Source organism: Parambassis ranga, chromosome 9, assembly GCF_900634625.1.
Source record: "Parambassis ranga chromosome 9, fParRan2.1, whole genome shotgun sequence".
NCBI lineage: Eukaryota > Metazoa > Chordata > Actinopteri > Ambassidae > Parambassis > Parambassis ranga.
In genome coordinates, this window is record NC_041030.1 from 20,569,574 (window position 1) to 20,582,088 (window position 12,515).

The window sequence follows — 12,515 nt, forward strand, 5'->3', positions numbered from 1 at the left end:
GTGCGTTGTGAGGACTTTTTGAACCGGTGTGCTCAGAGTACAGACTGACAGCCATAACTTATGAGTGTGAACTATTCAGATGGCCAGAATCTGGTTCAGTTATGGTTCTCATCAGAAGAAAACAATAGGGTCAGTGTCTCTTTTAATTGCATATAAAATCTGATTTGAAATTCCTTTTGAAGATGTGATGAGTTTGAAATGTGTGCAGATGCCTGAAAGTTTTTGTCACCACCTGATTATGAATTTGTCAGCATCCACTGAACATCATGAGTGGCCTCATGATGCATATACGAATCTGTGATGTCATAACTTACACTTAGTGTTTAATGCTAGCCTCTATATTTAAATGTAGTTTGCTACGTTTCATGTTGCTCTATGAGACAGTGGAGTTTGAGTTTTTAAGGTCGTGGCGTTCCCTCCTGTGGTCGTGTGAATAAATGTTTAAAATCTTCCAATCAGGTTTGAACAAGCTAACAAAATGACAGAGAAGCTTGTCGCAGATGGGAAAGGTTTGGCCCTGTAACATGTGTTTAACATCAAGCCGTGGAAATAGAAGCCAAAGATCCCGGCCTGTAAGGTTAGAGAGTTATGAAGGACTTGATTCTGACTGATGTCATGAGCTGGATTTTTAAATGTTGCACATTATTCAGGCAAGTTTTCAAAAGCACCAACAATATATCTGAATTTTTGTAAAAGAATATGCATTAAAAAAAATGAAAAACACTTGAGCAGAAATGTCAGTCAGTAAAAACATCATGAAGCCTCAGAGAACATGAAGCATGTGATGACACGTGTGGAATCAGATGATTTTTAAACAGCGATTAAATGGAAAAAAAGGGATTATGGATCATTTCAAGCACACAAGTATCAAAGCCTGAGATATAAGCACAGCACAATGAGGATATTGTTTTGTCTATGAGCTGTGTGTGTGTGTGTGTGTGACAGCAGTTGGCTGCTGAGCAGAAGGTGACAGTGTTTGTCTGCACTAACTGCCACTGATAAGTATCTGCTGAAGTCCTTACTCAGGTCTCATTCCCAAAGTGTGAGATTTAACATGTCAGCAGAGTGAACTACTCACCCCTCCTCACCCCCCCCCCCCCATCTCCCCCCTCCTCCACCTTGTTCTTATCAACAGTTGTAGTTCACACAGTAGCATTTTGTTTAGGGAACGCAGGTGTCGTTTGCCATTTAGAGACTTCGATGACTTTCCTTCATGCTGTGATGCTGGGAGAAGAAAAACACACACACGCACGCACACACACACACACACAGAGAGGGAGTCTGGGAATTCAGTCCTTTGTGGGTCTTGTTTCAGGACTCAGAAAGACAGCAGAGGTCAGTGAGTGTTTGTTGTTGCTGACACACACACTCACGCCGTGTTAAATGTCACGAAGCTGCACTTATTCTACACATGAATCCTGTTTACAATAAATTCGGGGCATTGTTGTCATATGTGCAGTGTATACAGACCGATTTAAAAAGAAATGCAAACAAAGCAACACTTAGTCTTAATAATCACATTCTGAAGGTGTGTTTTTATCCCATAAGCAGAGTTATTGACAAGGTCAGAGAGTTCAGATGATTCCACATTAACAGTAACATTCATCGTTTCAGCAGCCAAAATACCATCATGAATGTTAATATATGTATGAGTGTTTTTTAGCTTTAAGGCCATGACTGCACAGATATGAGGTGCTTTTTTTTAAACATAATGAAGTGGTCCATCTGCCTTTTAATACTAAATAAATATACACACTGTCAGCTGAGCTCTGATTGGTCACAGAACATGGACTGTCTGTGGTTAGAAATAGAAATGTGACTGTTTTGAGTGGTCTGAGCGACATGCTAGCACCTCTGTAAGAATTATTTTTGACCATAGACTTTAAATAAAGATGGCTGAACTTTGTTTGGAAGAACGGTGCTGCTCTGGTCTAACAACACGATAACACAGCTGTCACCTGATGCTCTCACTGCCTTTATTTATGCACAGTTTTAGCTTCTATTGTTGTCTTGAGTGGACGTAATCAACAGTTACCAGAACAGTTGTTGTACCAGGCCGTAAACTGCTGCTGTAACGTCGGACATTTTAACATGGAGGTCAAGTGGACATAATGGCTCGGTTCTCTGAGGCCCCGTTCACACTGGAGAAAGTCATTCCAGCTAGAGTAGGATTGAGTCCAGACAGCGTTTAAGCTGGATGCGTTCAGACCTATTTTCAAATCTGGCTAGCATACACTTGTGTCCGCACTCAATCCGGCTTCATCCAGCATGTTTGCTGTCCTCCAAACCACTAGGTGGCGCCTCGTAATATACAGAGTCCGTTCAGGCCGCGGTAGGACCGTGTGTGCGCATGCGTCATGTGGTTTTCTGAGGCAAAAAACTCCACCATGATCTAATAAACTCGACTCAGCAGCACAGAAACTGCAGCATCAACCACCGCTTTGGTGGTGTGATACCTACAGAGCTACAGAGAGATGTACCCACTGCAGAGAGAGGTTTATCAGTGCTCATGTAACAGGAGCTGCAGGACAGTAGTTTAAGAATCAATGGCGCTTAAATATATGTGGGAAATATTAAATATTGAATATATACGGGATGCTGTTTGGACTTTCCCGGCTCTGACACAACAGCCCCATTCTTCTCCTGCCCATACAGCATTTGGCTGCCCCACCACTGGCTGTGTGGTTGGTTTATTGCTTTATCACCACTACAGTCCTCTCAAACAGTAACACACACACACACACACCTATGAACCCTTCTCCAGGTGTTAAACCAAGCCATCCGTCCCACTGTTGCTCTTGTCACGCCATTAACTCTCAGCCCGTCTGATACGCTACAATACTTTGCACATTAAGAATCTATTAAACACCACAAACACAGAAAAATCACACGCTGGCTTATTTTGACTCTGGAAATAAATGGTACATGCCGTATTTTGCATTAGCGGTCAGCGGGCGTGAAGGGAAAAGGGTTGGCTCTCCATTCATTCTCAGCCTCTACCAGCAGCGGAGGCGAGGGACACCGGCCGGGTCCTGCATTCCTTCCCAGCACCTTGTAATCCAATAAGAAATGTGTAGCACTGCTGCTTTTTTGACAAGGTGCTCCCACTTAATTACCGTGTTGTCGGGGCTGACAGGCGTAGGGGGGAGGGCGATAGGGGCAACAAGGCTGGTGGGAATATACCCTGAAAACACAGACAGACATGTGGAGGCAGAACAGTCTTCATGGATTTATTATTGTTTAATAGAGACGTGATCGTAGAAACGTCCATGAAAAGATGTTTTCAGGCCTTTAGGTGTGTCTCTATAAGTCAGATGTGTTGTTTGAGGGACAACTTGTCACCATGGTAACTGAGGATGGTGCAGAGGGATGGAACAGTTTAAGCCATAAATGTGTTACATGTTGTTAAAGTATGTGTTTAACCTGCAACAATGCCAAAGGAAGTTATCATTAGAGGCTGTTCCAGGCTGTAAACACTCTGTCTACGCTCAGTGCTAAACTGGATTTTGTGACTGCCCTCCTCATGTCACAACAACAACAACGATGACGATGCCACACCGGTTTGGTGGACGGCAAAGACGCCGGATTGGGCGGCGAAGCGTGTGTGCAATAGGCGGATTTGAAAATAGAAATAATGTTAACATGGAGGTCTATGGGAATTCAAGTTGCTTTTGGAGCTAGGCCCCCTAGAGGCTGCATGGGGAACTGCAGTTTTGCCACTTCAAATTTCTTTTTAGTGTTAATTTATCAGAATCAGAATCCCTTTATTTATCCCAGAGGGGAAATTCTTTTTTGTTACAGACAAATAGAAATCAAAGATAAATTGAAATATGAATTAAATATCTAGATAGCATTTAAATCCCTGAGTTGTATCTAAAGAAGAAGAAACAAATTTACTACTGTATAAAAACCTTTACATAGTAAAGAGCCTGACATGAATGTCCCAGTATGAATGTACAGTGTCTGAGTGACTGTTACAGTTCAGAGTTCAGTAGTTTGATTGAGACAGGCAGGAATGACTTCCTGTGTCTCTCAGTGGTGCATCGTGGGAGTCGGAGTCTGTTGCTGAACGAGCTCCTGTAGCTGGTCAGCACAGTGTGGAGCGGGTGAGAGGGACAGTCCAGCATGGTCTTTATTTTGGACAACATCCTCCTCTGACACACCTCTGTCAGAGAGTCCGGGTCCTCTCCCACAACATGGCCGCCCTTCCTGATGATTCTGTTGAGTCTGTTTATGTCCCTCACCCTCAGACTGCTGCCCCAGCAGACACCAGCATACATGATGGCACTGGCCACCACAGACTCATAGAACATCCTCAGCATAACCAAGTGCTTTTGATGCTGAGGCCTAAGTGAAGACGACAAAGTGATTCCATATTGACTGGCTGCTTAAAATCTGAGTGTTTTCTTTGTGTTTTAGCATTAAGTGACATTTTATGAATATTTAAACAGTAAGAATGTGTCTGCTGTCTGACTTCAGACCGTTAGGTGGTTTAATAGTGTGATAATTTGTGCTGTCAGCTGTGTTTACACACACTGACACACTGGGCCCATTGTGCTGTGACGGGGTGGAGAACAGTGACACCTTGTTGTTCCAGCAGCCTCCCTCCACTAAAAATCTGTTTGTTTGTTTTTAACACAAACTGACATTTAAAGCACCGAAAAGACAAACAACTGAGCTCCGTCAGTGTCTGAAAGTGAACAGCAGGTCTGTAAAACAATTAGTCCTCCTCAGCCGCCCCCCCCCCGAGGGACAGATAACAGCGAGGAGAGTTGTGTTCAGTGAAACAGCGGCAGCAGCAGCAGCTCTTTGTCTCTGTAACGACCGGTGATCGTTCCCATGGGAGCACATTTGCAAACCGAAGCTCCTTGAAGGTTCGTCTCTGGAAGAATTTTGAAACATTCACGCAAGTATCAGGGAGAAAGGCAAATCCAGCCACTTCACATACAGATGATAGCCACATTTGCAAGTTTATGCAAATAGTTGTAAATCTTGCATGTGTCTGGAGGTGAAGCTCCAGACAAACATCTGCGACTGAATCCAGCCTCTGTGGTCGGAGGTCGTTTCATCTCCCTTTGAAGGGTTTTTTAATTTTCTTCATTTTTTTAATTGGAAGACAATTGCCTTTATTTGGTGACTTATGCAAACAGGAGCATCTTCTCCACCTGCTCAGCTTCTCCAGGGAATTTGCCAGTCTAAACCTCCATGTAAATGCTATGGAAAAACGCTTTGTGTCGCATTGTCACCCAAAGAAAATATCACGATGCTCTGCTGTCTCACACTTCATACACGTGTTGTTTCTGGCGGCCTTGTTGTCTTTGCAGCGCTTTGACATGACTCTGTAGGTGTGAATGGGACAAAAATAAGGGGGGACATCAGTTGTGACTGTTGCCTCCTGAGCAGCAGCAGCAGCAGCAGCCGAAGCGCTGAGGTCTGTGCAGATGGCCCAGATGTAATTATACAGAGATAAATGACCTCCGCACCTGGCTCATGCTAACTAGAGTAAACACAACGATTGACACTTAAAGGTTCTGATTTGCATAGAGCCTATAAGCGTGTATTCAAATGTACACTCCCTGCACACTGCCCACAGGCAAACAGCGGGTCTATGTATAGAAAGAGGCCTGTGCTGTTTGTTTGGTGTTTTACTGCAAATAAGGATATTTAAATCACGTTTTAACAATGTGGTCATAAAATATGAATATTGAGTATTATTACAGTCAACAAAAATATTAAATAAACCTTTAGTTTCATTGTCATTAGGATAAAAACATGGAGCTGTACATATATAACTCTTTACAGCCACAGAACTCCTGCAGATCAGCCAAATACTCACTGATTTTTTGTCATGTGACTGTTGGTCACATGTGAGTCAATCATGGCTTCCCAGATGCAATGAAAAGTGCATAATTTTTTGTTTTTAATCAAATGTTTTTTTAAAACATTTATTTTTTTGCATCTAATCCATTTGTGTGAACAAATTAGTATTGTTACTGACAGGGCGCATGAGCGGAGCAGGCTGCCCGGCCAGGGAGCACCTTTCCCGGGGAGCAGGGAGCAGTCAGTGTCCCTCTCTGGGGAAATGTGCTGGATCACGGGGAAGCTCCAAGAGCGCATTGGAGCGGGTGCCCAGCCAGGATGCATGCCTCCCCGGGCAGCAGGGAGCAATGATCGTCCCTCTCCCTGTCCATCGTGTCACTTTAACTCCTCTAATGGCTCTCCCGGGGAGGCATGCATCCTGGCTGGGCACCCCGCTCCCCTGCGCCCTTTGAGCTCTTTAGCGCTCCAGCACATTTCCCCAGAGAGGGACGCTCATTGCTGTCTGGCCCAGCCCTTTTTCTTCTTTCAGCTGCTTGAGGAAACAGAGTTTGATCAGTTAAAGTGGAGCTTTTATGCAAAACATGCAGCACACTCGCCTGATTTTTCAGTAATTATACTGTTGCTTGATGAGTTCTGACCATGTGCAATGCAAAATGGAGATCTCGGTGTTTCTGGTTGGTGAGTTTGTAGCAGACGGAGCTTCTGTGTTGGGATTCCTCTTGGTCCGCTGACATCAGCGTGTGGACGGAGACGTCTGATGGCCGCCAGCTGCCTGTGCTGTAGAATGTATTTCCACTGGGAAAAGATGGATTTAATCATCTGTCCTCAAAACCAGCAATTAAAACTCCAGACTGGAACTTCCTGCGTCTGCATGGACAAAGAGTGACACTTTTACTGGGCCCATCAAAGTCTGCTCATCTGGAGGAGCTGGTGGTGCTCATGTGTGAACGGAGGCAGCGCCTCCATGAACGCTGTGCTGACAGTATGTGACGTGTTGAAAAGGCAATTATCACAAAACACATTCTGAAGATTCGTTTTTTTCATTCATGTCGCAGCCCCTGACACAGCGGGGTTAAAGTGGGAGCAGCCAGAGTTGGACATTTTAACATGGAGGTCTGTGGAGATTGACTCACTTCAGGTGTCAGCCCCTACAGGCCACAGGGGGGAATTGCAGTTTTTTTTAAGGGGTTGCCACAATTCTTTTAGGACAGATCTTTACTTTGTAGAAATTGTCCATGCTGGCTTTCACTCTGTGATGCTAATGCTGTGCAACATACTGCAGCAATGGTGCAGAAATGAATGCTAATGCTAAGCTAATTGCTGTTAGAAGAGAAAATATGCAAGGTGCTGAGGTGTTCGATTAGCAGCGATATGTTTAGTATCATGACCCACCTCACTGTGTGAGTGTGTCCTTGTTTTCTGATGTACACACACACACACACACACACACACACACACACACACACACAGACTGGCACCCAGCAGCCCTGCCTTCCAGGTTTTTTTACCTAAAAGGGAATTAACATCAGAAGAAACCTGCTGAACCCTGAAGGTGCAGACGAAGCTTTCACCTTGGCGTTGATCTGACAGAACCTGTTGCCACTGTGACACTTTGGCCCTGTTTAGTCAACACAGCCTGTGCTATTCTCTGTGTTTTCCCATCAACACATTTTGTTTCCTGTACAGTACAGTGAGAAGAAACTGGTTTCCATTTCTTATCTGTTTGAAGAAGCTGTTTATGCTGCGGCTCATGGATTTTATGTCGCACAGAAGTCGGGCTGTAGCGCCTCTGAAGCTGGGATTCTTCTTATCTGATGGATCTATTTGTCATTTTGCTGTTGGTGCTTTTTTTTTCTTAATCTGACACCTGAATAACACAGAGTCTACTCGCTCTGTGAGAAGATCAGCAAAGAGTCAGAGCAGCTGTTTCTCTTTGCGACCTGCTACATAAACACAACCTTTGAGCGTGTGACACAGCAGCTTAGCTTCAGTGATCAGGAGGCCTGTATTTATAATAACCACAAAAATGTTTATGTTGAAGTCAAAGCTGTCAAGTAATGAAGACTACGTGCTCAAAGGTCTAAAAATAGAATAACAAACACCCTTATGCCCGTGGTGTGAATGCATCAGCACACACATGAGGTGTGTTTATTTCAACAGGAATTGGAGGTGTTGGACGAGGCGTGGACAGTCAGTGCGTAACTATGCGCCCCCCCTGTGGTCATGGGGAAAACTGCATGTTGAGATCTCTAACTTGGGTGCTATTAGTTTGTGTCCCTGCACAAATCCATCCACCCAGGCTACATCCTGTGAGGAGGGACTGGCAGCTGTGTGATGATGGCAAGAAGCAAGTGTTGTGTGTTTTTATACAGATAAAAAAAAAATCATACATGAGCATGCTTACTGAGAGAGACTGTTTGGAAAGTGTCTGTTTGGACTTGTAAAACAGCCAGCATCACCTCCTGGTGGAAGCTGAAGTGTGATGCGTTCAGGGCCAGTGGTGAAAATGAATTACGAAATAGTTTGCACTAGAAACTCCTGTCTTTGAGTTAGAGAAGCTGAGGAAATGAAATATAAAGCCAGCAGAAGGAAACGCCTCCATCTTTGAGCACTTTTTTTTTATCTGGAAGTGTTTTATGGGCAGCCTGCGTGACACGAGGGGGATCCCACCTCTGAGGTGGAGTTTAGACGCTCGGCTCATCAAATACATCCCCTGTAAGTCTATCTGTGGGAGAAACAGTCAGCCTGCCTTTGATCAGAGCTGCGTTCAGGGCCCGGTACTACAGTACTGTGCAGCGCAAATCACACATGTCACATGTTGACTGAGTGTGGACTGTGAATGTTTACATTTACACATCTCACTGTGAACTTTGATGGTTTCTTTTAACTTTAATAATAAAACACTGATCATCAGCACTTTAAAGGCATTGAGTTATATGGACAGAACTGAATTATGGGAACTTTGTTCAGTATTTGTCTTTACACTTTGCTCCACAGGGTGGCGCTGTTTCTTGTTTCATTACCCTTCTACATATTAAAGTCATTGCAGTGATACAGCATAGAAATAATCCAACAACCAACCAGTTGTATGCAGGACCACACTGCTAGCACGTCTGCTAGTTGCTAACCAAAAGCTTAAGCTAATAACATTCAAGAGAAGCAATGACTCGGTTTACCTCTTGTGGTATAAATTGGTATTGCATGTTATTGTTTGGGCTGAAACAAGCCAACGTTATGAAGTTCTTTCATCGCATTCTACTGAGGACTTTCATTTCTTACATAAACAGACAGTCTTACCAAAGTTTTAGTACCTAATATGCTAATTAGCATTTCTGTTCGCCCCCCCCCCCCCCCCCCCCCCCCCCCCCCATTGACGGGGAACCACGCCCCTCTTTCCCATGGGGTCTCTGTCCAGGCTGGATATTTGATCCAGCTGCAACGGACGATCGTTGCCAGATCGTCTTGACAGTTTCCAAGCGGTCCAGCAATTTAACCCAGCGTTCTACCCGTGTATATTTATTCCGTTATCTGTCTCCTGTCTGACCCCTGTTTGTACTGTCGCCATTTTGGATTGTCTTTTGGATTGGACTTTGCTACAGACTTGGTTTACGAGCTTGCCCTGCCCCTGTTTGTACCTTCTTTGGTGGACTTCTGTTTGGACCTGGTTTGTCTAATCCCTGTCGGTACCTCTGACTGCCCTGGTCAAGCCCCTCTCTACCTTCGTCCCCTGGAGCTGATATTCTGTGTACCGACTCTGGACTGTCCTGGATCTGATTACCCTGCCCGTGCCCGTATTCTGCACTGGGAGTCCAGAAGCAGTCCAAGACAACATTTTAACAGTAAAGAGCTGTGTCCATAGTAACAGTCCGTGTAACAGTCTGTCTGTCATTAGAAATATCCGACTGCAGAATCTGTTGTGCATTATGATCACGCAGGATTCATTAATAGTAGGTAAAAAGGTTCAGTTTTTGTCTTAAAAATGAACAACTACATATAAAACTCTTCTTTTTATTGATCACAACTTGTGTTATTGGACAGTCTTGTCTAGTGAGAGCATCATAAAACATTTACTTACTATAAAACTTTGGACCAAACACCCACTAAAGACAAGGGAAATGAGAGTATACACAGCCTGCATTAAATAATCAGCACACTGCAGAATATTAACACTGAAACGGGAGCCTGAGTTTCCTGTGCAGCTCTGTGTTTAACAGGCGGTTTGATGTGGATTCATACTGCAGGACTCATTATTAAGAACCAATGAGGCCTGAAATATTCTCAGCTGCAGAGAGAGAGAGAGAGAAAAAAAAGTTCCCAATGCACTGTGACAACTCTGACCGGAGTCATTTCCCTGCAGAGTGAAAACTTATATCACCACGGAGACATGAAAGGACCCAACCTGACAAGGAAGCAGAGGGGTCAGGGTAAACATGGAGTTTACGTCCGTCCTCTGAAACGTCACATCGAGTGCGTTTTTCTGCGTCGGACTTAAACTGCTCCACCTGCAGGAGATTTATCTTTGGTAGGCGGCAGGAGGTCTTTTCACATGTGCGACTCAGCTGCTTCACAGAGGAAACCCGCTCAATAATGGAAGCAGAGATTTACGCCCCTACTCTTAAAAAAAACACACCGTCCAGGCCACGTTTCCTCAGCTGTGATTATTGCTCCCACTCAAGGGGGTGGGGGGGTGGTCTGTGACACTAATGACTCCGCTGGTTTCTGGTCCCAAAGTCCTGAAGCTCTCAGGTAGCTGCGGTGGAGGTGCAGCTCTGCTTCAGCCTCATCAGGACTGACGTGTGAATAAAGGCCGACCCGAGCGGTCACACACAGAACGTCCACTTCCTGTGGGCCTGAGAGCGACGTGTCGACAGCTGAAGGCTCTGCTGCGGCTCCTGGTTCTCATGTTGAAGACTTTTAGACCCGCAGAGGTAAAATTATCCATGTTGAAAAAAACCTGTCATAATTTCCAGGTGAACACATGTTGATACGCTTAATAACTCATCGTCATTTAAATTGGCTTCGAAGGGCCTTGAATACAAATGAAGAGCAGAATCAGCCGGGCTGCCGTCACTGAGTCTTCATCCATGTGGTTCGCATTTGCTACAAAGACCTGATGGGTGCACAGTTAGCACCACAGCTGATTAAATACATTGATTAATCTACACTCTTAGACTCTTGATTACACACACAGACTACATGCTAACAAGACAAAGGAGAAGAGGGAGGAGAGGAGGGAGAAGTGAGGAGGAGGAGTGCCTGAGGAGAGATACTGTGGCAGCATTTATTTAACTATAAAACAGGCCTGAGCTCATAAAAGTTGTGTTAAGTCCTTGTTATAGTGACACCTGTGGACGTTCAGTGAATTGCAGTCAGCATGTTGCTGCTTGTGTGTGTGTGTGTGTCCTGGTCGTTCAGTCAGCGTACACAAAACAACACATTTATTCAGAATCAAGGATTCATCACAGCCAGGTCATAAGTTCCTGTCTGTTAATGATCATTTAAAGGTAGGAGATTTCATTCTCATGCACTTTTTGTTAAATTAGTGTAACTTCTCTTTACAACCCGATAGCAGCCAATTAGTTTGGCAGTTTCGCATTAAAACGAAGGATATGAATCATCTGTGGAAGATATAAAACACTAAAAACATCAGCCAATCCTCCGGGTGGACCCTGCGCGGAGTATTGGCTGGTTGTCACTCTCTTCCTGCTCTGCGTGCACCAGAGAGGTACGTGCATGATGGCCGAAGTCACAGACCGCAGCTCATCTTCAGGTGATGCACATCCATGTGATTGGAGGCGTGGCTTCAGGGTGAGCTCTGAGAGAAAGGGGCGTGTGTTTACTTTTCAAATCTGGCAGACTCTCACTGAGTTTTCAAAATCTCCTAACCTACCTTTAACATTGATGCATGAATGTGTGTGTGTGTGTGCGTGTGTACACAATGTTTCAGCTTTTCTTTTTTTCTTTTGTTTTGTTGTAAAAAGCAGGAACCTTCCAATATCTTCCAATAATAAAAAAATAAATAAAAAACAATAATAAAAAGGGGCAGCAGGGTCTCAGTGGTAGAGCAGGGTTGTCCAATAACCAGAAGGTTGGTGGTTCGATCCCAACTCCTCCCTAGTCACTGTTGTGTGTCCTTGGGCACTTTACCTGCAAATAATTTTATGATGACTGAGAATTTGAGTATTAAAATTATGTTTTCTGCAGCAGCTGCTCGGCTTTCCTGAACATATTATTGATCGTATTTGCAGTTGGAGGTGTAGTGTTCCTGTTTCGGTGTAACGATGGAGGTGGATCATTTAAATGAGCGATGTTAGCTCCTTGTATTACTCGAGGAAATGGCCGCGGCCATGCGTTTACTTATCTGTGTGTATCTGCAGCTGTTGTGTTGGAATACGGTGGCTACATGAAACTAGAAATGTTTAATACAGCCGAGCATCATGGCTGCCAGGAGCTCGGGTTTCTGTATGAGCGTTACCTTCCAGGTGAGCGGCGCTCGGCTCCACAGCCATGTCCTGCCTCTGCTGCACGCTCACGACAGCTGCAGGATTCATGTACGAACATTTGATATGAAATTGGAAATAATCTGATCTGACCATCATCGGTAAAAAATCCCCATCAGTGCAATAAAGACTGCCAGTGTGGAACCAGTGAGATTTACCTGGATTAGGAATGAGCTGTAATGGTATTTATATTAG